This window comes from Salminus brasiliensis, chromosome 4, assembly GCF_030463535.1.
Source record: "Salminus brasiliensis chromosome 4, fSalBra1.hap2, whole genome shotgun sequence".
Lineage (NCBI taxonomy): Eukaryota > Metazoa > Chordata > Actinopteri > Characiformes > Bryconidae > Salminus > Salminus brasiliensis.
The window spans coordinates 38,104,697-38,129,735 of NC_132881.1; the positions used below are offsets into that span (position 1 = coordinate 38,104,697).

Consider the following 25,039-nt stretch of genomic DNA (forward strand, 5'->3'; position numbering starts at 1 on the left):
AAATTTAATTATTATATTTGTATAATATAACTCTAACTTTATCATGCAGTGATAAAAAGGCATGTAAAACCCTACCCCGGCTGAGAACTTCACAACTTGCCCCCTCATTGAGCCCCTTACCTGGGGCAAAAAGGCCTGCAAGGAGGCGCTCTCTTCTGGGATCTTCCATCGACGGTTCTTGTGCTTCTGTGAGAGGGGGGTTGAGCAAGCTCCTTTTCCCGCGCAAAGACAAAGTCCAACTATTTAGGACCGCATAGTATACAAACCCCATTTAAACTGCACCCTTAAACCTCAGTTATTAATCCTGCAGCAAATACTCCAGTGAACCGGTTCGTATTTTTTAGCAAACCCAGCGCGCCTCCCCGTTTCACGGCTTCATTTGGTTTCGTCCGGAGTTTCGGCCAGGAGTAGCGACCCAACATCATCAGAGCTCAGTGAAGATGGCGGCTTTGTGGACGATGCTGTCAACAAGACTTTGAATTTTGCGGCTTTTTTGACAAACTTCCCAGCCCTACGAGAACTCAGTTTGGGATAGCCGTGCTAAGGAAGGCGTCTGTGGGTGAGTTCAGTTTCTTAGCCGCTGTCGGCTCAGCGTACCTCCTAGTTTGCCCAGTCTACTCCGTGCGGTCGCTGTGTGTAGCAGTGCAGCTCTGGCTCCGGTAGCCGGCTCGGCTAACTTGTTGTTCAGAGAGCCCCAGCCACCGGCATGCCCTCGTTTTAGACCCTCAGTGGAGTTCATGTGAAGTTCCCAGCACGGGGGGACAGATAAGGGAGGGTGCGGCGCAGTTTCTGGGAGTAAATCTCAGTGCGGGTTTATAGCCTCGGATGCTCCGGCTGAGGCTGGTGAGTGAACCCGGCTGCACTGGGGACTGAACTTTGTGAGTTGGGACTCCGGCAGATGCGGTAGGTTTAGCGCCGTGATTTTGGCTGTGTGTGTTCAGAGAACACGCCCTTAGGGGGTTACTTCATATTGGAATCAGTTAAAAGTGAGTTAAGGACTTTTCTCTCTGTATATAAAGCAGTGGAAGGCGTTTACGGTGGAGGTACCGTGTGTAAGGGTTGTGCAGGCAGACCTGCAGCTGACTGTTTAAAGACCAGCACGACCAGCACGACCAGTCCCCCACCGTTAGCCGAGGAGGTGGGCGATACCACCGTATCGTGATCCGTTTGGCTGTGGATATCGTCCGTGCTGAACCCTGTCAGACCTGGCTAATGTCTTGCAGTTTTACAAATAATGATTCCTGAATGTTTTTGAAATGTCTTTCTAGGAAACTTCTGTAATGTATTTGGCATCTAGGTCTTTCTAGGAAACCTCTGTAATGGGTGTAGATAGCTAGGGCTGGGCGATATGGCGATATTGTGTAGTATTGTGGAAACCTCTATAATGTATTTGGCATCTAGGTCTTTCTAGGAAACTTCTGTAATGTATTTGGCATCTAGGTCTCTCTAGGAAACCTCTGTAATGGGTATAGATAGCTAGGGCTGGGCGATATGGCGATATTGTGTAGTATTGTGGAAACCTCTGTAATGTATTTGGCACCTAGGTCTTTCTAGGAAACATCTGTAATGTGTGTAGATAGCTAGGGCTGGGCGATATGGCAATATTGTGTAGTATCGTGATACACAGTATACTTTTCTGTGCGTATCGAGGATTTTGTTAGCGCTTAATAAACATTGGTCAGCTGCATGTTGCATTACATTACATTAGTTGGATAGATAAACACCACAGATGTTGACTGTAAATCACTGTGCTCAGTACGGGACAGCATCTGAATAGTAGTTTTTTAAGACTCTGTCGCCACTGCTGTATCGTGATAAACATTGTGATCATATCATGAAAATGTCTTTAAAGATCATGATATAGTTTTTCTACCAGAGATAAAACCTTTACTTCATGCTGAGGTTCTTTTAATGTTTAGAGGTTAATAAAAAATTAGAAATATGCTTAACAGCATATAACCAGCACTGCTCCCAGTGTGCAATATCTCCCCCCCCCTCCACCATATGTGCAATTAAGAGTCATTTGCAGTAACCTGTAAATAATATTGCTATTGCTTTTTTTAATTCTTATTTATATTGTGTATATAGTGTAACTTATTTATCTACGTTTTTGTAACTGAGTGTCTTGCTATCCCTTTCTGCTGTGACAATGAGAATTTCCCCACTGCGGGACTAATAAAGGATTATCTTATCTTATCTTAACAATAATTTAGGAAGCTAAAGCACTATTTACTGAATGTGAGATGTTGGGTCTTGCGCTTAAATACTACTAAATGCAGAAGTCAGTATGGAGACCATAATACTCAACACTACACTTCATATAAGATACAGGTTCTTTACTGCTTAACTATTTAGGTTTGGTTTTAGATAATTTCGGATCCTATATTTAATTTTTTTTAGCTGCAGGACGTTGGACCAGGACGCTGACCAGCTGCACCATCATTACACAGAGTGCAATTAGTTCTGTTTACGTGAACAGTCTATGGAAAGTCTAACATGCTGAAGGAAAATCACTGTACAGGAAAGTATTTGGACAGCCTTCTTTCTAGTGAATTTTGTCTGCCTGTGTTTTTTGAAAATCTCTTAAATATCAGAATGATATTTTAACTATATCGTCCACCCCTGTACGTCAGAGCTGCCTTTGCTGCTGCTAATGTTTCAGAGGCTGTGTCTTACTCCATGTATGTAGCTTTAGGTTAGTCCTGTATGATATTGTGTTTATTGTAATACTGAATTACTATAATGATGTTTTTTGAGTGATCTTTTTAGTGGTACAAGGTTAGCTGTTTCAAGGTTTGTTTGTTTTGTCTACTCATGGTTTAGAGGACCTGGCAGTTAACTGTAGTCTGTCATTTACTTGGCGCTTCACATTGTTCTGAAAGAGTAGTTAGTTAAAATTGAAATGTCAGTTCTGTAAAGCTGCTTTTTGTCCAACACGTACAACGCTGTATTTGGTGTAAAGAATTTGACTGATTCTCCTTTCCAGAGCAATTTACCTTTTAATCATGTTGCTTCAGGTTGACTGAGTGCCCATGAAATAGCATGCTTAATGTGTAGTCTGTTGTATTTACCAAGCCAGGGAATCGAGCCCTAGTCTGCCACAAGGAAGGTGGTGTTACAAACTGTGCACCATACCAGTACATCACCAATTAAATATATATAGAATAAAATAAAATAATACATGTAATTATAAATAACACACATCATTTAGTACCGAGATCATCTCATAGGATGATCTATCTGGACCTTTTGTGATGTCTCGGCAGTATCGTCCCCTATCTGTAACCTGTTTAGGATTGTTAGGGGGACTATGTTCTTTGCATTTTCTGCTATATGATGTTAGAAATTTGTTTAAAATATTACATCAAGCCAGAACCAGACACCATTTGATATGGTTGAGGCACAGAAAGGAAAAAAGCTGCCTTTATGTTCATTTAATTAAAAAGCTGACAAATAGTCCTCGTTAAGCACAGTTGCCTTTTGGTTATTGGAACTCATGGAGATGCATCTGTGTGAAAATGTGCTGGAAGCAGAATTTCTCCAGTGCCTCCTTATCTGAAACTCCAAACACTTTTCCGGACATCATAGGTAGACACCTCAGGATGTTCCTGCATATCACAGGCAGCTTGGCTTGAGCCAGCTGAACCTGGCAGGGGCTACAAGCAGGAGAAGCCACTGACTTGCCACAGTTTCTGGCACTGTAGCTCAGTGCCTGAAGGGCGGTATCACTGAGATTCCTGGCAGCCGGTTCCACATTAGCAGATTGGAGCAATGCGCCTAGCACTTCAGTCCAACTAGAAAATGACAAAAGGAGTTAGCTTTGTGCCCAGCCATGCTGCAGTGCCATAGGCCTTAACATGGGCACTATTGATGGATCTGCTTTTTGATTTCAAGCAACATGAGTTGGGGTAAAGGGGAAACCACCAGAGAGATGCTTTCTAAGCTGCGATGACTGGGTTAAGCCATGGTTGTGAATACTTTCGGAACTGTGCTACTTTGTGCATGCAAAAGAACGGCTTCATAGGCATTAGTATGTTACTGAGCCACCTGATGTGGTCCCTACTGAGATAGATGGCAAACTGGGGGCTTCAGGGGCTGAGAAGGAAAAAACACTGGGTTTGGAGCAGTGGTATATAAATCTACAAATTTGGCTTTTTGGGGCCACAGTGTCAATAAATCTTGTGAAATTTTAGAAACGTATTGTATAGACAATTAGATTTGCAATGAACTGAACTTAATGCATAAGGCTAGGTTTCTTTCCATTTATTTTGAACAGACTAGTCCCTTTGAGGTATTTGGCTAAAAAAAAAAAAAAAAAAAAGACGAATAGAGGCAAGTGGCCACTCTGCATTTGTAGTGGCCAAAATGTAAAATGTGGCCAAGGGCACCAAGCAATAGGCATTGCATGAATAGACAGAAGAAGGAGGGGGGTATCCATTCCTTTATGAGTGGGGTCAGTTTAATAGCGAGTACAGGAACCACTAGGAATAGCACAGGATCTGCTCCACCGGGCATAGCAGAGGACAAATCAGAGGTTAATTCCTCATAGTAATACTGTGAAGGGTGTGAGGCAAGGCGAGTAACCTTAAGAGTGTCTGAAAAGTCCTTCATTGGTGCAGACAAGACGTTGGTGTTAAGGTTGGATTAAGTTAATTCATGCTAAAGTAGCTACTTAAAGGATCCTTTAGAAGGCGTGGAACCTGTTCACGCTGCGGCCAGATTGATTTTTGTGACTGATTTTAAAGGGTCTAAAAAATCCAGTGTCCGTCATTATCACAGAGAAATTTTCAGTCGAACATTCAGCAGACTGCAGCTGTTTTAGTTGAAGCATCTTTCTGTTGTATTTGAGTGTTTTCACACCTGAATGAGATGGAGACGACAGGTTAATCAGCAGGAAATTGCTTTTGAATAAGTAATGGTGTAGCAGGTATGAATTCACATGTTTGGCCCAGTCAAGAGGCTTTTTCTGTTGTATTAATTGTACACAGTGGAGCACCACAACACTACTAACACTACCTAAAGAACAAATTATCAAATTAACAAATTAAGTCATCTTGGCTGGTTTTATTTCCCACCCCTAAGATCAGTTAAGTCTTAGCCCACACTTGATGATGATGATAAATCATTGAAGCTGATCTACCAGGACAGTGTGTGAAGATGGCTGAAACTTTTCTCATAGGCCCTTGTTTGACATGGTCTATTTTTCAATCCAGAGCCTTTCAGAAAGGTTAGTGTCTGAGCTTGTCTCTAGACCTCAACATGCTCCCGCAACTGGGACCGTGATATCATACTCTGTGTAGTGGTCAAAAAGACCCTGCTTCAGATGCTTTACACTGAAACAAAAAAAGCTCTGTGGGCTTTTGGCTGTCACAGGGCTCTATTGCTGGGCACAACCTGCAGGGGATTGAAGCTTTAGCAAGGTGCAACTAGCTGGTGTACATGCCAGTAGCCCCCGGGAGTAGAGTAGTGGTCAGAATTTAAACAGAAGATATTTTGGAGAATAAAATTGTAGTTAAATAAATATATAAATGAGAAAATCCAGTGTGGGACAATTATACTCCATAAACAACTTTAGTACTGAATCAAAGCCCCATAAAACACATGGAAAACACATCTGAGAAAAGAAAGAAGTAAAAGTGGTTTTTATAGGCTGCTATGCTATAAAGGGCGATTCCAGCAGTAGTGAAGAGTCTTAACAGGCTCACTGTGTCGAGCTGTGATTGGTTTGGTTAATCAAGAATGAATGAGCTTTTTCCACAGTGACCTACAGATGGAAATTAATTTACTGCTGTTACTGAACCATGACTTTTGTGTACCATTACACCCCTAATAAATACTCACTATTCATTTAGTCTTCAGCCAGTTTATCGTTTGTCTTATTTGTTGTAAATATCTTTGCTTTTTATTTTAGCTGTTCTTTACATTGTCATTTCGTAATGAATAGACCAGTAGAAATTCTCCAAATTGTGGCTTTCTCAAACACGGAGGTGCCAAAACTGAGAGCTTGACTGAAATCATACAGAAATTATAGACATGTGTTTTGTCAGGACGAAAACAAGTTAACATATCAGCTTTTGGGATTTGTTTTAGACTTAGTATGCGAGGTTGGATCTAGGAACGTGACGACAACCATTTTACCGCAATTCTACAGTTATGTGGTGCCTACCGCGGCGTTGAGGTCATCACGGTCATCACCACAGTGATTGTTTAATATTAAAATGGATAGTTCCAGTGAGTTTAGCGACATGCTAAGATCGTGTAGAAGGGAAAGCAGCTAAACCTGCTATATAAGATGCTCCTAAAAAAAGATGTGCCTAAGACCGTTCACTCGACTCTGGCTTTCAGATATGAGGCTTTATCCTGTAAATGTGTGTGTTTTAGCCTCAGTTAGCTGGAACATAGTCTGTGCTATGGTGTTTATCCTGCTAGCTAACTTGGCTGAGCCTAGACAAATGCAGCTGAACTTAATTTCTATCGATCCAACGCCAGTCCCTCGACTTTACTCTCTTAGACGCATGTTTTTATCATTAATTCTGGTGTCAGTCAGCCAGTCAGCAGCAGCTGCACTGTTTTTAGGTTTTGAAATGATGATTGTGCGGGGCAGCACGTAAATACAGGACCACCTGCGCTACTTGCCCAGCTTATGCTACTGGTGTGGTACCACCCAAACCCAGTTTGATCAGCTTTTGTGTGAAACTGTTACACTCTTCTAAGTGTAAACGCAAATATGCTTTAAACCAATCCCTGTTTTGCTGTAAATGCCATACTGAAACACCACCGTGTATCATATTAAATTCAGATTTGTGAATTTGTAAGAAAAAAGAATTGCATGTACATAAGCACTTAAAGTCTTTGCTTATGGATGGATACTGTTATGCAGCTCTTGCTGCAGTGCAGTGCTTGATGGAATTGTCCCTCTCACTCAAGAGACATGAGGCCACGTTCTCTCTGTTTAAGCTCAGAACGTTAAGGCTGTGTAATCTTCAAGGTGCTGAGTGGAGATCCTGTGCAGCTCTGGGAAATCACTTACTAGATTTTGGCGCTTGATCGCAGTAACGCGAGGAAGGAAATACAAATGGCCTGTCTGATAAGGTAGAAAGAATCACCTCTCCGCTCTGACTCGATGGCACATTCGCTGTGCTTATTGTTGTGGTATAGTTTGTTCTGGAGCTTTGCTTTTAGACAGATTTCTGTGGTGTGATTTCAGCTGCTTGTGTTTGACTGCACAGACAAGGCAGAGTGAACTGCAGTTCCGTCTTGATAAATGGAAAACAAGTCAACACTATAGTGCCGTCCTTAAATGAGCTTTTGCAGATTAGTAATTAGTTTTACAGGTCTTTTTGCATCATTGTCCAGTGGAAATGGCATCGGCTTGCTTTAAATATTCAGAGCTGTTACATCCACTGTTCACTTCTGTGAATGTGTCAAGTTGTGCAATATTTCTCTCAATATTAATTGAAGTTCTGCTTTGTAATTTCAGTTTTGTCCCTTTGCACTGCCTGGGATAAATCTAAAGATTTTCAGGCATTTACTTCTTAACAGTTTAGAAATGCAGGTGTGTTTAGTCCATTGTAGCCTCATTTATCTCTCTAAAGCAGTTAATTCATTCATGGGACTAAACATGAGGTTTCTTGTTGGTTACTGATGCAGAGAAAGACACTGTTCAATTAAACAGAAGGTACTGTGTTCAATTCAGCTTAATTATCAAGCCTTCTTGTCATGATTTGACTAAGCAGCCGTCACTGACCTGTTCCAGTTCCCGTAGAGAAATGCCTCCGGCAGGGAGATTGTTTTAATGTTGCTTATGGAAGACCTGCTGCTTGGTTAGGTTTATGTAATTAGGGGTGATGCTTCATTCATGACAGCCAGTAGTGTAGGAACCACACCTTTATGTAGTGGTGGTGGGTTATGGTGGAGGTTGTTGCAGGTGGATGTTGTGAATGTTGTTGATGCACAACACAATCTTTACATTTAACCTGTTGTGCTTCCATTTGCATCATAGCATCCACTAGAGGTGAGCAATGTGACATTATTGCATTGGGTTACATTTTGTAATTGTGATGCACAGTTTTCTGAGCATGTTGTGAATATTGGCTGTTCTTAAACACTGGCCACACACACGTTTCATTACAAGCAGTGTAATGAGTCCTGTTTATGTGAAAATCTGACAGCTGACCATGGAATCTGCTTTTGTTTAGTACAGATTAGACATTGTCCCTTCTCAGTCTCATACTTCTGGTCCGACGTTATCGAGAACTTGATTTTAAACTGGCTTACTATTTTGTAAAACTTTTTCACAAATTTTTGAGATTGCTAGTGTTAACTGAAAGACTGTCGCTGCATATTCCAGCATTGTGCTGAAAACAGTGTGAGATCATTAAAATATAAACAATACAATTAAAGTTTTCACATCACACCCTGCACTGGAAGCTGATTCATGCTGGTAGATGTGTGATTGACAGCAGGCCGTTTTGCCCACACTGATGATGTAGTGGTCATATGGGGTTTGGGGTGTTGAAGTTTGTTCCCTATGGATACTTAAAATTCATATTTTAATAATCCTGGACAAAATGAATGAATCATTTATCTGGTCATGTTAATTGCTCAATGCAGGCCGCTTCCTAATTATAAAGCAAACAAGACAGAAATATGTGCTTGAGCAAATGAGCAGTTGCATACACTGCTGCATTCTTCAGATTTCAAATTAGCCTGCAGCTGATCCAGATGATCACTAATGTGTTTGGTGAGATTTTTGTAAGAAACTCTGTAGCACAACAGCGTGTGTTTGGAGGAGCAGCATCACCAGTGTAAGAAATGCATATCACAAGCTGCACGTGCCCTTTCCCGTATTTCCCATCTCATCCAGCATGCTAATGAAGGCGTGATGTAGATGAGTGTACCAGCTTTGAAGGAGTGGGATGATTTGTCTGAATTCGTTTGCCCCTAGGTGGAAGAACTGGAAGATTGGTTCAATTAGCTATAAATGAGAGATCAAAGAGAGGGGGAAAAAACAATATTTTTGAGGTAGCAGTACCGGATTAGTTGCTCTAATCTCTTCTGGGTTTCATGTCTTGCATCAAGAGCTCTTGTACACGGAGGCTGCTCACAAAGTGCATCGCTCTCACTCTTGCCATATGTGGAGCCTGTGTGCTTACTCTAGCTGTTTTATAAAGGGTATTCTTTGGCTTGTTGATGCTATTTAAAATGTCTTTTTGTCACAGCTGGAGAGCTGGCCAGAACCCACAAAGCTTGTAGGTAGGAGCTGGTATACTTCAGGATTTTTTAAATGTTAATTTGGGCAGCAGGGGTCCAGAGATGCTCTTTCCACTTTTCTTTTCTTTTTCTTACAGAAATCCTACTTTTTTTCCCCCTCAGAGTTTCTTTACCAACAACAATGAAAGGTACAGCAAGTGTAACAAACCTTTGAGACAGTATATTGTGAAGGAGGTAACAACACAACTTCTTTTTGTTACAGTATGTTTATTCAGTGCTACAACGGTACTAATGGTAGGGATGTCGCTGTTTAGCACACAGAATCAGTCTTTGCCAGCCACATGCATTTATTGCTTGACCTCAACATCAGTAACCTTACATACGCTGCATTGAGAGCAGTAAAACTGAACCGAAGGACTGCAGCAACACAGTGCTAACAGTAAAGGTATGTTGTGTTCCTCCTTAATTCCTCCACAGTTTCAAGCTGAAGAACCTCTAAAGGTTCCTTATGGATCATATACTTTTAAAAGTCTATGAAGACTAGAGCTACACTGTTTAAAGTATGTATGTATTTAAGTCTTTGAGTCTTTTAGAGGTTCTTCAGTTTGAAACTGTGAAGGAATCTAGGGTGCTTTGAGGAACCTCCAGTAAACCTTTTTTTCTGAAAACATAAAAACAACAAACTGTTTCATATTGAAGAACCTCCAAAGGTTCCTCAAGGAACTTTATACTTTTAACAGTGTAGTAGTTTCTGCAATCATGTGTGTAGTTCAAATTGCATTGAAAATATCATACAGATGTTGTGGATTTGTGAATCTACGTCAATTATTGGTCCTAAGGAGTGGCAGTAGTAATTCGAAGTGTAGAAATACAGTCTGGCTTCGTCATTTTAGAAGCTTTAAATCTAAAAATATTACATCCTGAAGTAGCTCCAGAAGGTTGCAGAAGTGTTCCCTTGGATACAGGATGGATTTAGGTGCTAAGTGTATTCAGGGCCTAAATGTTATCTGTATATATGCACTTTAAGACCGGTGTAACCTTCTGTTATGATCAGAATGGGTTCAGATTTAGCTGTCAGTGTGTTATCAGAGTGTTGTGATCAGATCTGTCTGTCTGTCTGTCTGTCTGTCTGTAAATGCAATGCAACCAGCTTGGCTACATTTACAGCCTAACGTTACGAGTCATTAGTTATAAAGCATATAAGGCATATGTGTTCCTACGAACACATAGCTTGAACATTTGTTTGCCTTCGAAGAGACGTACATAATTATACACGCATGACTGACATTTTAAACCATTTTTTTTTTTGATGATGCTACATCTGTTGTTGCTAAGCCAACGTACATAACTAGCAAATTCAGCATAACCTGTGTAGGAAACTGTGTGGGCTGTGCTATACAGGACACTCGGCTCCATCTCTATATAAACCTCATTTAGAAATGTAGATTAAATTGCGTGGGGGATAAAGATCCTATATGCATATCTAATTGCAGCCGCTATGTTTGAAAAAAATGCTCAGCTTGTAAATATGCTCTGCTCTGATTGGATAATGTCAACTTAAAACAGGTCTTTAGGATGCCATTTACCACATCCAGTGGCTCATACACAGAGTTTATGTGAATGAGGTCATGTTAGTTCACTGTTTCTTTTTAGGTGTCATTGACATTGACTTATGTGTTGTTGTATTTAGACTTAACTGCAGGAAGAAACATCAGGGCTGAAGAGTTTCCCCAACTTCAGCAATGAGACCTGTATATGGCCTCTCCTTTAACTCTGCAAACGTGTGCTATTAAACCCTGAAGCTGCTTCTTCACCTGATCTGTATGTACAAAAGAAGATATCTTGGAAAATAAGACTTAAAAGGCAGAAAGGGATATGTGTAGCTGGGATCTGTCCTTGGCATGCAGGCACATTAACTCTGAATTGGATTCTTTACAGAAATCTGTTATACAGCATTAAAGGGAATGCCTCATTAGAGTATAGTACTTTTAAATCTTTGCATCTTTTGCTTAGCAGAAGACTGTTGAAGGCAATGTCAGTTCCATATGCTCCTATTTTGGATGCTCTTACTCCAAAATTTGAGACCAAGGGAGGAGGGGATCTCGAGTAATTGGCAGTCTCAGGCTGAGTTTAAAAATATGACCTGATTTCACCAAATGCAAAAATCTCAACAGCCAGCAATAGGTTGCGCATAAACATCAGGGCATTAAAAAACCGATGCTGACTGAATTATATAGTTCAGGATGGCTAAGAACATCAGGAAGTGCAACCAAAGCACATTTTGGTCCTTTGATCAATGTATATTGCTTTATCTGTTTTCAACAATACTAGTTCTGAGAGGACCAGGCCATCCGTAGTGTTATTGTTGATTGGATAAGGTCATGTGCCAGGTACTGTGCTTTTGGTCATATGCATGTTAAATGCTCCCTCATCTTGGAAAAAAAACAATCCACTTTCAATAGGAGTTTGATGCAGGTTGGCAGAAATACTATACTCTTAGTACAATGATTATTAGGAGTGGCTACTCTATTTACGCACTGCTTCTGCTTTTAATGTAGTGATGACTTGACTGAAGTTGCCATAAGCAACACACCTTTTGAGGAGTCCTTTAGCACGTCTTCTGGATTTGTCTGAGGTTTGCCACAGACTTGAACAACCCGAGGCGTCTGTGCCATGCACGATGAAACTCGAGGCCTCCTTGAGTGCCTCCATGCTTGAGGGATAGTCACAAAAACTCCTTTTCAACAGGATTTGATGGGTTACCCATCGATTTGTACAGGATTAATATAATCTGAGGTTATTTTATGGTTTGTATGGAATCTTTACTAACATGGGTCTCTTGTAGAAATTACATAACCCCACCTCCCCATGTAAAACTAATCCAGTCTGAACAGGGCGAAGTAGGGCTAAGAATGTTTATTTACAGACAAATGTACAATTTATTTTATTATTTAAATAAACATTACATTCACAAAGGTCAAGATTAGCATATATATTTCATGGGCACCGCCATGAGGAGGAGTGGTATGGCAGTTATGTTCACTCTGAAAAGTGAACAAAAGCTTTAATAATATTAGTAACTCTCTTGACTTAAAGTCCCACAGAATTTCAGGTATTCAGACCTAATCTTACTTTGAGAGAGCTGAACAGATGTCTAGGCCTAGACCTTGGTTTCAGTTATTTATTATTTAACCGAGCAGTAACCTGACCCGAAAATTAGTTACGGTGTGGTTGTAGCGAGGGGTCTTGCAACCCCTTGTATTGTGACCTAGAATTAAAAATGATTTCCCCTCCCAATCCTGTGAGCAGCACACTTTTAATTGACAATTTGGACAAAGTAGTGTTGCCTTAATTTCTCCAATCTCACAGCTATGATTTAGGCGAGCTGGAAAAATTTCATAAAAAAGAAAAGTATATACAATATTGATAGCAATATTGTCATGTAGACAAAATGCTGTCTGTATGCAAAATCCTGCTTTCCAAATACTCTACCATACTGAGTGCTGTGAGTTTTTTTTATTTTATTTTATTTTTAATTTTTGTTTACTCAAAATATGCTTCACTGCATTGATTTAAATAAGACTGACTTCTGACTGAATCGATACTTTTTAAGAACTTGACGAAACTACAAAAGACTCATAAAAGCAATTTGTGTGGCATGATAACAAAATTTATCACAATGCGATTAAATATTGTCATTTTGCCCAGCTCTGCTATGATCTACGACCTGTAGTCCTCAGTCAGTGAGAACATGGCTAGTTCATAAGCTATCTGAGGTGCATTTGAAACCAGGATGTCTGTAGCACACCTATTCCGTTGACAGTGCAATCCTGTGTTAGTTGTAGTCTGTTATACTGTTTGCACATACATTGGGTAGACGTTGTGTTCTCACATGCACAGCTTTTAGCTTTGACTACAGTTTTACTACTTGTTTTATGCTGGTGGAAAATCCACAGCCTTCAAATATATCTATTTGCTATATTTTCTGTACTTGCTTGTTTTTTTTTTTGTTTTTTTTTAATAGTATGCTGCTGTTTTATATTTAGTGATATTCCTCACACTGTAGTCAGTTTAACTAGGTAAATTTAGCTCCAAGGTAGCAGGGCTCTTGATAACACCTATACCTAGCAAACACGGCACCCTTACACTAGTGTTTAACTTGCCTTATGAAAACAGATGTTGACATCATGCCTGAAAGTCCAATATTTTATGCCTATTAACATTAAATATTTTCTTTTTTTAACTGTAAAATTCAGGCATAATTAGCACAACATTTCATGCTTCAAACATACATCATGTACATACATCATTTGGCCAGAAACCTTAGCTATTTTAATGGATTTCTTCCTGAGTGGAAGTCCCTGTGCCTCCTGACAGTGACTGATTCTGTGTAGTGTTGGATTTCCCTTTGATGCATTGATTCACTGAATCCAGTGAATTCCATGAATTTATGCATGGGAGCGAAATCTCTGCGCTCTGTTGGAGAGCTGGTGAAAAATGACTCACCTCAGGATGTCTTCTCCAACAGATATATAGAGGACAGTCCTTGCTGAAGCAGTCTTTTAACCTCAGGACGAGTGGGTGACGTGGCTAAAACCTTGTCAGGTTTAGGAGCAGGCTGAAACAGAGACAGTGTACCAGCAAAACAGTACTGCCATGTGCAGCAGTAGTCATTTAGGTCTTTTTTTTATTGCTTAATTACCAAACCATATGTATTTATTAAAGCCAGAGTTGTTGGAAGACTTGAACTACGGCAGGTCTGCTTGTACGTTCACGCAATTAGCAAGTGGAGTCTGATAAGTTAACAAACTGTTAACTTACTCCAGTGAATCAGGTAATGGTGCTGGTTTCTTTGTGCTTAGTCAGAACGGATAAGTGACTTGTCATTTATAAATTACTTTAAAAATCTTTGTCTGAGCTTTTCTTAATCAGCTACAGTTAGTGCTTACATTTTTTTGAGACGAGGAGAACCTCTCAATCAGTATTTGTGTTGCACGCATAGGAATTTGACCTCTGCCTTATACCTATCCATGCACTGAACACACAGCTAATGAGCACATGTGCCCAAGGCGGTGGGCAGTCCTAGCTGTGGCGCCTGGGGAGCAGTTAGGTGTCTTGCTCAAGGGCGCTTCAGCCGTGTCCTGCCGGTTCAGAGGATCGAACCGGCGACCTTCCAGGTTAAAAGGCAACTTCTTCAATCTTTGGGCCATGGCTGCTATTGCCAAATGATTGAAATTATGATTTATTATGTTGACCTAATGAAGCTATTGTTTCTAGTGTACATTAATAGCACATTCACTGCACTAGGAATAGTTTCTAATCAGCTTAATTCTAGTTTTAACTGTGGACTTGATCACACAGCAAGATAATAATAAGCAAATACACCCCAAGACCAAGAGGAAGAAACGCTGGGAGAAACCAATTCTGAAAAGGAGAACCCATTCTTCTCTAAATGACACCAGAAAGCAAAACAAGAACTTGCATAGATCATTGTGTTAAAAAGATGTATTAAAAAAAGAAATCGACAGACAGAGAAGCTAAGATGAGTGACCATTAGATTAGACTAATGTTAGAAGTCAGAGGGTATCTAAAAAGTGTGCAAATTTAAACAGATGATAGCATTGCACTGTGTGATTGGAGAAGATTGGAAACAGTCTAGAGAGAACGAGGCCAGTTATGCCTTCTTGGATTCCCTGCCACAGATGGCTGTGGCATCACCAGGGGTCATTGTACCACTTAATAGCCTTAAACGAGTCCATCCTCTGGTTTTAAAGCTGTGAAGAACATGCAGCCTCATTTTGGAAAATGCATTCAAACACATTCTGGCATATTACACCATCCTCCAGCTCAGTCTCAGCAGCAGGAGAGATGCAACACACCTGCACGACTCTCCTGCAGTTCTCAACCACGCCGTGTACTGTGAGCTGCCGGTGTCCATGAGAACATAACTTGTCATTTTATCACTGCAATTGCAAGATCCTTCTGTTCCCGACAGTAAGCAAGTTGTACGTGGCACGTCTGAAATAAACACGTCGTGTTCTCGGAGCGTGTTGAGCGTCAGAGCGCTGTTTGAACTGCAGTTTGAAAAGATGCTTTGGCAAGACTTCACGTGCTTAAAGTGTGTTCTGGCTTTTAGTTGCCCAGTTTGGCACTGCAGAGGGGTGGAGGGGAAGACGCTGCTGAACTCGCATCAGCAGAATGCATAATAAGAGTGATTAAAAAAAGGTGAAGGGCTAATTGGATGTTATTGTAGTGTTGTCATTGTTACCGTGTTAGTGTAACTGTGTTGTGTAAAGCTTGATGTTTCTGGTGGCTGTTGTCGCATTCATGTGTGTGTATGCTAACTGGCATGACGGTGTGTGTGTTTGGCAGCAGTGTCAGTAAAGGTAACTTTGACTGAACAAAAGCTGTCTGAACTAATCATACAGATCGATGCTTTGCACACACACAATCCTGCAGCAGCACACGGATGTTATGTAGGGTCACCGGTTTCTAATTTATTTATACACTATATAGACAAAAGTATTGGGACTATTTATTGTTTTTTCTGAAATATGAAAGAGTTTGTCCTAGCTGTCCCTCTTGTCCAGGGAAGGCCAGTTGTATTTGCAGTACTTCTCTGAAGAACTATACAAGGTGTGTGTGTGTGTGTGTGTGTGTGTGTGTGTGTGTGTGTGTGTGTGTGTGTGTGTGTGTGTGTGTAAGTAAAAGGTAAAGGTGCACGTATTTGTCACTGTACAGTGTACGCTGCACAGCGAAATGTGTCCTCCGCATTTAACCCATCTGTGGTAGTGAACACACACACACACACTAGTGAACTAGGGGCAGTGAGTACACACACAGAGCGGTGGGCGGCCAACTCCAGCGCCCGGGGAGCAGAGAGGGTAAAGGGCCTTGCTCAAGGGCCCAACAGTGGCAGCTTGCCGAGCCCGGGAATCGAACCCACAACCCTGTTATCGATATCCCGGCGCTCTAACCACTGAGGTGTGTGTGACAGCAAGGGGTGCAGCTTGAAGTAGCTCAGTGCATTCTTAAAAAGGGTGCCCACAAACATTTGGACATGTAGTGTATATTGTCACTGTCATGCAAAAACCTTCTGCCAGCTCCACAATGGCGAGAAGCTCCAAATATAGGAGAAGGAAAAGGAAAACTTGTACGTTTTAATTTAAGTCAAAAGTCATCTTAATGCCGCTGTGTGTTTTGATTAATTTCAGACATTTCCCCATATTCATCCTTTCGTTGGCTGTGGTATTGGAGGTTAAAGCTGTTTTCTCTGTGATGGAGATGATGATATTTTGGAGGCTGTGATTTGGAAAAAAAATCTTTTGTAAACTGAATTCAGTTTAAGCACTTTTGTACATTTCTATGCAAACTTTTTCACACAAGCTCCGCTCCACCACTCTTTCCATCTCTTATTTTCATCTCTCAGTCTTGCGCGCTCTCTCTCTCTCTCTCTCTCTCTCTCTCTCTCTCTCTCTCTCTCTCTCTCTCTCTCTCTCTCTCTCTCTCTCTCTGTGTGTGTTGCCGTGTAGCGAGTGTCATGGCTGAGGCTTTTGGCTGGGCACGCTGTGCATAGGGGCTGAATGAGCGCAGTTTGAAGGCCAGCTGATGGATAAACAGGAGGCTCAGAGGAAGCCCAGTCACATTGAGAAGAGAACTCTCTCTTTTATGCTTTTGTGTGTGTGTGTGTGCGCGCTCTCGCTCACTCTCTCGCTGCTTTAGCTGTTTAGAAGAATTCTCTCTGTGTATCCTTTTACCTGCATTGTTTGCTTTCTTGCCATTTGTTTTGGATTGTCCTGCCCCCCTGCTCTCACCTTCACCCAAGCACTTCAATGGGATTTTCCACTCTCTACGGCTTTGATTCCACAGCTGTTAACGGGTTGAGAGGTAAACGTTTAACTGTTTAAACCCCATGTAAAGGTTGAAGACACTGGGGCTCCACTAAAAAAATAATGTTTGTTTATTTATTTATTTTTTGCCATTAGCCAACCAGATGCCTCTTTGCAGTGATTTATTTGTGTTTAACGTGTCCACAGTTCCTCTTCGTCCAAGTGTGTTGCTTTGTGGTGTTTAAATAGCTGCACCAGTTACTGCACTGTTTATCTTCTCTGGGCAGTGAATCTAAAATCAGAATAAAAACGTATTTTAGATTAGAAATGACCAGGGGCAAGGTTTATGGTAGGGATGGGCGATATGGTAAAGATATTATATCGCAGTATAGACATTTTCAGGATACTCCATATTTATTACAGTAGACGCAATCGCGGACAAAATGTCAGTGGTGACAGCTTTTTTATGTGCCGCACTTCATCCAATGAAACCAGTCTAATTACACTGATCAGTGTTCCTTAAGCACTGATCCTATTCTCAATATGCTTAGAAAAGCAATATTTATCGTATCATGATACACCGTCATATTGCCCAGCTTTAGTTTATGGTTTAAGGGTCTAAACCTTTTCTTTAGGCCTCTGGAGCAGGCTTTTTCAGGTTAAATAAAAAAGCCCATTATGACTGTTTAGAGTAGCAACAGACACAAAATCGATCAGAAATATGCATGTTTGGTGCACCTGACACAGTAGATCTGCCCATCCAAAAGACACAGGTCAACCATGGAGGTACTAAAGTCAAGCTATGCTCTCTCAAGCTCCCTCAGCCCTGTCAGTTGCCTTCAGTAACATTTTTTGTTGAGAGTCAGCCAATTACTAAAACTTACTGACAATCTTCTCTGTTTGGTACAACGGGGAGAAAGCACCCCCCCTCTCAATCACCACCACCACCAAAAAAAAAAAACATAACACTAATCTGGGTTTCTTTTCAAACAGTCAAGCAAGTTACAGTTTGTTCCACCTAGTGTTGCAGAAAAACGTGTTTATTTTCAGTAAATACAGAAAAAAAAGAGAGGAGCGACTGCACACAGATCACTCTCTTTACATGTGGGAGCAAGAGGGAGAGACATGAAGGAGGAATTCGTATTAAGTTAACATATGAACCCTAATGGTGAGCACCATGTGTTCTCCAGGCAGCAAGTGAACAGAACTGTGATGGTGTGTTACTAATGCACATACTGTTACACCCCTACTGCCTTCTCTCAGAAAGACATTTCATGCAAAGGTAAAGGTGCACGTATGTGTCACTGTACAGTGTACACTGCACAGCGAAATGTGTCCTCCGCATTTAACCCATCTGTGGTAGTGAACACACACACACTAGTGAACTAAAGGTAAAGGTAAAGGTGCACGTATTTGTCTAGGGGCAGTGAGTACACACACACACACACACCCAGAGCAGTGGGCGGCCAACTCCAGCGCCCGGGGAGCAGAGAGGGTAAAGGGCCTTGCTCAAGGGCCCAACAGTGGCAGCTTGCCGAGCCCGGGTATCGAACCCACAACCCTGTTATCGATAACAGGGGGTCACTTCACCCTGCACTACCATGGTGTGCCCATATTCAAAATATAAGGAGACAGCAGATGGGTAAGACCTACAAGAGGAGCTGCTCTCCTTATATTCTGAATATGGGCACACCCTGGTAGGTGCGGGGCGAAGTGACCCCAAATCAATGTCATGATTGATTTAACATTTTACCTTGATTATACAAGCTGCTCAGTTGGCTCTGTGTTTGAGTTCTCCTCTATATCGCAGAGTGCATGGAATAGAGTCAGGTGACTACACAGGTAGAAGTATGTTTTTAAGGGAATGCACAGTGGGTAAAGTACTAACAGAATAAAAAAATTAAAAATGAATTGAATATATAAAAAAGTGAAATAATTGACATGGGCCAGGTTATGTTGATTAAAGGTTCTGAATGTTGGTTTTGATTATTGTTGACTAATTGCCCAGCCCTACACAGTGACACTACTGGAAAATCAGAAGTCATGATGCAGGATGGCTTTTTTTCATTTATTTATTTGTACTAAAGACTAACGCCCCCCTAAAACTGACCTGGTGACACCACTGACAACTACAGTATGTTCGTTCTAAGGAATGAGGGAAAATTGTGCAATCAGACTGAACAACCTGGAATTGGTCTCAAACTGCGAGAAAAGGTGGAGGACAAAAACCCAGCAGAAGAATATGAATAAAATGGAAGGAATAAATCATATTCCAGTTTACAGCCACACTGTGTTAGGAGTGTTAGGAATCCCAGTGTTTGGGTTTTTTGTTTTGTTCCCCCCCAGTGCAGTGTTTAGTATTTCATTAAACAAATAGCGTAATGAATTGTGGTCTGAATTCTAGGTGTTGATTCCCGTGTCTGCTTGGAAGAGCTCAGAAATAACTCGCAGCCATGTAATTAGCAGCCTGACCCTCGTGGCTGTACGAACATGGCAGGGGAGAACAAGGTGGCTCTTGAGTCGTTCCATTACCATACAGGAGCAGAAATCCAGGTGGTGTAATGATGGGGTTGCATTATCAGCCTCCTGCTGGGAACTGTCTTGGTTCCTTTTTCCGTGTGGTTTTGCTGCTAGTTCTGTTACTATGCAAATGCTGCAGCGGTAGCTATGACTCTAGTGACAGGCCACAAAACCAAAGAGAAATGCAGGCCTGAGGTGAACTGTGCTCTCGTCTGCAGTTTTTAAGCCCATAAGCAGAACATTTCCTACACGAAGAAGTGCTGCGATTTATTTGATTGATTTCTTCACTTCTTAACTGGTTCAGTGTGCAGTGTGCTTAACTGTTCTATAGACTATGAGGGGGGCAAAGTTGTGTATTTACCTGCATTAATATGTCGGAAGTCCTGTATCCTATGTATCCTTGTATCATTTTGCTCTAATCTGGTCTACTAGCCATTCCTTGGCTTGTAGTTTGTAAGAACCGTCTGTTATGAGTTAATTGTTAATTGTTATGGAGAACCTTTTGGACTCTCCAGACAATTCATGGGTGGCCTTTTGTCTGGCTTTTTTTTTGGTACATTAGTAATACTATTAAACTGTGTGCATTTTAAAGCACATCCCATCAGACGAGTTAAACTGGGCATTAGATGAACCTTCTGGCAGTGTCATTACATGACTCTACGTTAATAACAGCTTTTGCACACCTGTTGTGATCGAAAGCCTCAGTCATGGGCATTGAAGTGAGCAGGTCATTATCACTTCCTGATCTCCAGTAATGGTTGGTATTGAGGCTGGTGACTGCTGACTTCTAATCTGTTCTAGACATTACACACATGCCTCACTATATTTAGGCCGTTACCTGTAGCGTGTTCATTTGTTTATAATTAAAAACAGTTTCTCCTGCTTTTGTGAGTAGCTGTCTATACTGTCCAGGAAAGGCTTTCTACTAGATTGTGCTGTGAGGATTTGATTACATTCAGTGACAAAAGCATTAGTAATGTCAGGATGTTGGATGATTACCACCCACCTTATCCCCCACTCCCCAACTTATCTTAAACGAATTGGATGGAGCACCAACCATCATTTCAGAGAACACAGTTCCACTGCTCCACAGCTCAATGCTGGGAGCTTTTTACCCCTCTAACTACCCTCTAACCCAGGCATGGTGCAAATAGGTTCATGTTAATCTGCTCTAGAGTCTCCTATTTTATTGTCTAGACCTGTGATGTCCATTTTGGGTGTTTCTAAGCTCTTGCTGATCCATGACTGTTACTGCAACACCACACAGTACATTTCCATGCTGTAATTCAGTGTTGCTATATATAATATATATAATATAAAAATAATAATAATAAAAAAGGTGATAATTGACTGTGAAGCATACATTTTAATCATCACGGATATCCGGTTGCGTTGCCCTATCGCTCAAGTCTGGCACACACTGGAAGGCCTTGTTTGCTTAACGTTTCACCATAGTACGTAGTAGCTCTCTGGGCGTCCTAGTATTTCCCTCCTGGGTGGCTGTTGCTGGCATATTTGCAACTTCATTAAAGTGCAGTTAATTAGCACTCATGTAAACAAATGGGACTTGTTGCGCTCCTACAGAACTCCAGTGTACCTATGTGTACCTAATTTGTGTGTTTGTGTGCATACGGAAAGAAGAGAGTGAGCGGAAGGGCAACAGGGAGTGCCATTCACATTCCAGGTTCTTTGACTTGATTTACATTTACAGATTGTTCACCTATAGAGACCTCTGGTGTTATGAATTGCATAAATTTCCATTCTTAATTTGAGTGTTAGTTTTGTACTTGTAAGAAGTGTACTTTTTGGTTAGACTGAAAAAACAGTGCCTTCATCTGTCCATCTCTGCTGGAAATAATGTTTTATTAACCTGTTGACCCTCATATTTAATTCAATTTAAATGGTTTGATCCTACAGCAGCATCTTTTTTTTTCATGACCATCTGTGCTGTTAGTGAATGCTTGATGCAGATAAAAAATATTAAGCGCTCTGTTCATCGCGCTCCAGCAAAGATAGCTTAGCCTATTTTTAGCCAGGTGTGAAAGACTTTAAGACTTTAGCAGTTACATTTCCAGTGTTGATTTCAGGCTAATTGAGAATTGAATGTCCTTGTTTTTGTTTTAACAGGCTGCTACATTAACAGACCGAATTTACAATGGAGGATTTTCAGCTTCTTGCCAAGTCGTTTGTCTGCAGCGCACACACAAGGCTGGTCTGAAGGGCTGCACACTGATCTGGTAGGTTGCTGTATTTGTCTGTTTGCTTGTTTGACTCTTGTTGTGCAAGTCTGTGGTCTGTGCCCTGCAGTTCTTTGACGTCTGTGTGTGTGTGTGTGTTAGTGCAGTCGAGTTCATGTGAGTGCATCTTTGTGATATGTTGTCCATTGCTTCATCTCTCAGGAGTGTGAACGTGAACCGCTGGAATTGCATCTGTTATGAAAAGTGGGAAAATAATCTCCCTTTTATACAAGACTTTAGGAAGATGTGTGTGTGTGTGTGTGTGTGTGTGTGTGTGTGTGTGTGTGTGTGTGTGTGTGTGTGTGTGTGTGTGTGTGTGGAATTAGAGGGACAAAGATTTTTTCCTTTAGCATTCCCTTCTTTAAGGATGCAAGCGTTCGAATCTGTAGGATGTAGTGTAAAAGCTTAGCAGGCGTTCACACTCCAGCTATATCTCTACATCTGTCAGCAAGCTTCTCCATTGTGTGAGTGAATGCTTTTACCAATTGAGCTTCAGTAAGCCTTATTTTTCTGTAAACCAGTGCCACCATGCTGTGTCTTTGCCAGAAGACCTAAAGGAATTCATGTCCATATCTGCGAGGTGTTGTAAGATTAACGCTGCATGCTCCGCACTCCAGACTCGTGTGTCATATGTCGGAAATAGTACCCTATAGCCTTTATTTTCACCACTAGTCTATGAGAGCAGACTGTAGTTGGATTCTGCTGAGGTATGTGACACTGGTGGGCGATATAGAAAGAAGTAATATGACGAAATAAAAACGAAAGATATTTTAATAATGTTTCATTTTTGGAACAGACAGGCTGCATCAGCAGAACAGTATTGCCAGGTTTTAAAATGGGCTGGAAAAGGCGGAGGGCAGGAGGAAGAATGAAATAATGAGATTAATAAAATACGGTAACGGCATAAAGCAGTGTTTCTAAACCCTGCTCCTGGAGAACCTGAAGAATTTATTTCTTTATTTATTTTTGTGTGTTTTTTTTTTTTTTTATCCTGCTCCCAACGCACCTGGTTCAGTTAATCAGATAATTAACAAGCCCTTGCTGAGTTGAAGGTAGTGTGTCTGAGCAGAAAACCGCTAGAACATGGGTGGTCAATGAAGCTGGAGTCCAGCACGGTTTGCTGACTTCCCTGCTCTAACAGACCGACTAAACATGGCAATTAACAGGTGAGTTGAATTAGAAAAGCACAAGACTGTGCAGAAATCCAGCCCTCCAGGACAGGAATTGCCCAGCCCCCAGGACCAGAGTTGGGAATCACTGTCCTCAGGTACTATTACATACAGTGGGTGCAGGTACTGTACACTGACTGCTGCTCTGCTGCTGTTGTAGTACATGGCCTGTCTGTACTATCTGTATGTTGTTCAGTGTTCTACAAAAAAAAGGGTTCCTCAAAGGTTCTTAATGTTTGATCAGTAAAGTCAGTGCTTCTATATAGAACCAGAATCTCTTCATGTCTCGCTCTCTTGCGTGCATACTCTGTCTTGTGCTACCTCTCTTTTGCACTCTAGCTCTCACACACTCTCTCTCTCCTTCTCTCTTTCTCTGTTCAGACTTGCTTTTTGCCTCCCTCTCTTTCTCTCCTCTTTAATTCATCGGCCTGTTCTTTTTTTTTTTTTTTTTTTCTCCTCTCCCCCCCTCTCTCTTTTTCCTCCTTCTTTGGCTCTGTGCCCCCAGGCCTCACTGAATGACTCTGTATGGAGTCCTTGGAACAGCAGATTGACTTGTGGGTGTGTATGCAATTATCATAGAAATGATATTGAGTCTGTTCTCGGCTCTGTGGCTCTGTGGCTCTGCTGCGGATGGTGCGCACCGCTGTTCTGTGGCCAGCCTGACTCACAGGTGAACTCAGTCTTGTGTTTGCATGGCTGGAAGGCTGCGAAGTCACTGCAGCACATTGTTATTGCTCGCCTTTCATGCCAATGCGCTTCTCTGCCACTGAGTGGGTCTGTTTTGTGAGAGCATAACAAAGGCTTTTCTGCTGAAGAGTGAATGGGCAGGTTTAATAGACCTTTTAAAGGTCTTCGGTCTGTGCTTTAGTAGTTCAAGGTGGTGGCACCATGAGCGCATTTGTGGGTCTGTTACAACCTGACTATCCTCAGATGAGTAAAATATGGATGTTGTTGCTGTCACACACACAGACCTTTTATCTTTTTCATTTTTGACTTTGCTAAAATGTGAATCTGGCAGTTGGTCTTTGCCGTCTACATAATTTCTTGATTAATAGACCAGTAAAAATGTTCCAAAATGACTTTTGATTTTTGTACTTTGACTTCCACTGAAAGTTAAGAGGAATATGGTAAAATGTTATCACAATATTTAAATAATTTTTTTGTGATATTTATTGTATTATTTTGTCATGTAGACAAAATGCACCAACAGCATAAAACTGTTATATTAATATATATATAGATTTTTTTAAAAATAAATGTATTACACACAAATAATATATCTAACTAATATATTGTGTATATACACTGCATTTATATCATATAGAAAAGAACAATAACGTACAATGTAGAAATGGATTTTGAAGGATTTTTGATTTTCCCATTACCCATATCATATGATGTCTTTATATATCGGAATGTTATTTTTTTTTACATACTATCCACTCCTTCTGTATGACATTATTTCATTTGGTGATACATGATTGTCATCTCCAGGAGATGCATTAGAACAGTACACATATTGGTCTGATATCAAGCATCACTGTTTATTTGACCTAATTACTGTGCTCTGGCTAGTGCTGGGTGATATGATCTCAAATCAATATCACAATTAATTGAACATTTGACCCCAGTTTTGATTAAACAGCGATTTATATTAGCTGCTGGAGAGCTCAGTTGGCTGTTTTGGCTGTGTTTGAGTTCTACTCCTTGTGTCTTCCATGTTGCCGCACACAACTAATCACAAGTTATGTTTTTAAGGGAACCCACACTGTGGGGAAACAGAATAAATATAATGTATAGACAGAATCTTACAAACCATAGAAATAATTGAGGTAGGCAAGATCACACCGATTAGAGGTTCTGAATGTCCGTTCTGATTCATTTTGGGTTAATTGCTGAGCCCTATCTTTGGCTGAATTTAATGTTTGGCGATGTTGGGCTACTGCCAAAAAACACTGCTCTTCATCTTGCTGCATTTATAACCTTCTGCAAATAAATGCTGTATATATATTTCTGTAATGCAAATCCAACTAGATGTAGTTCAAACATCCAAATGCTATAAATATTTATG

At 41.0% G+C, this 25,039-nt stretch overlaps 1 protein-coding gene across 3 annotated transcripts in view; it reads left to right on the forward strand.

The window, feature by feature from the left end:
* The first annotated feature begins 443 nt into the window (after positions 1-443).
* The window catches only part of ndst2a (N-deacetylase/N-sulfotransferase (heparan glucosaminyl) 2a), a 143,688-nt gene continuing 119,092 nt past the window's right edge, over positions 444-25,039 (forward strand). For all 3 annotated transcript variants that reach the window (XM_072678353.1, XM_072678352.1, XM_072678354.1), the window contains exons 1-2: positions 444-559; positions 21,690-21,799. The gene's annotated coding sequence lies outside the window, so the exon portion shown is untranslated. The remainder of the gene's footprint in view (positions 560-21,689; positions 21,800-25,039) is intronic.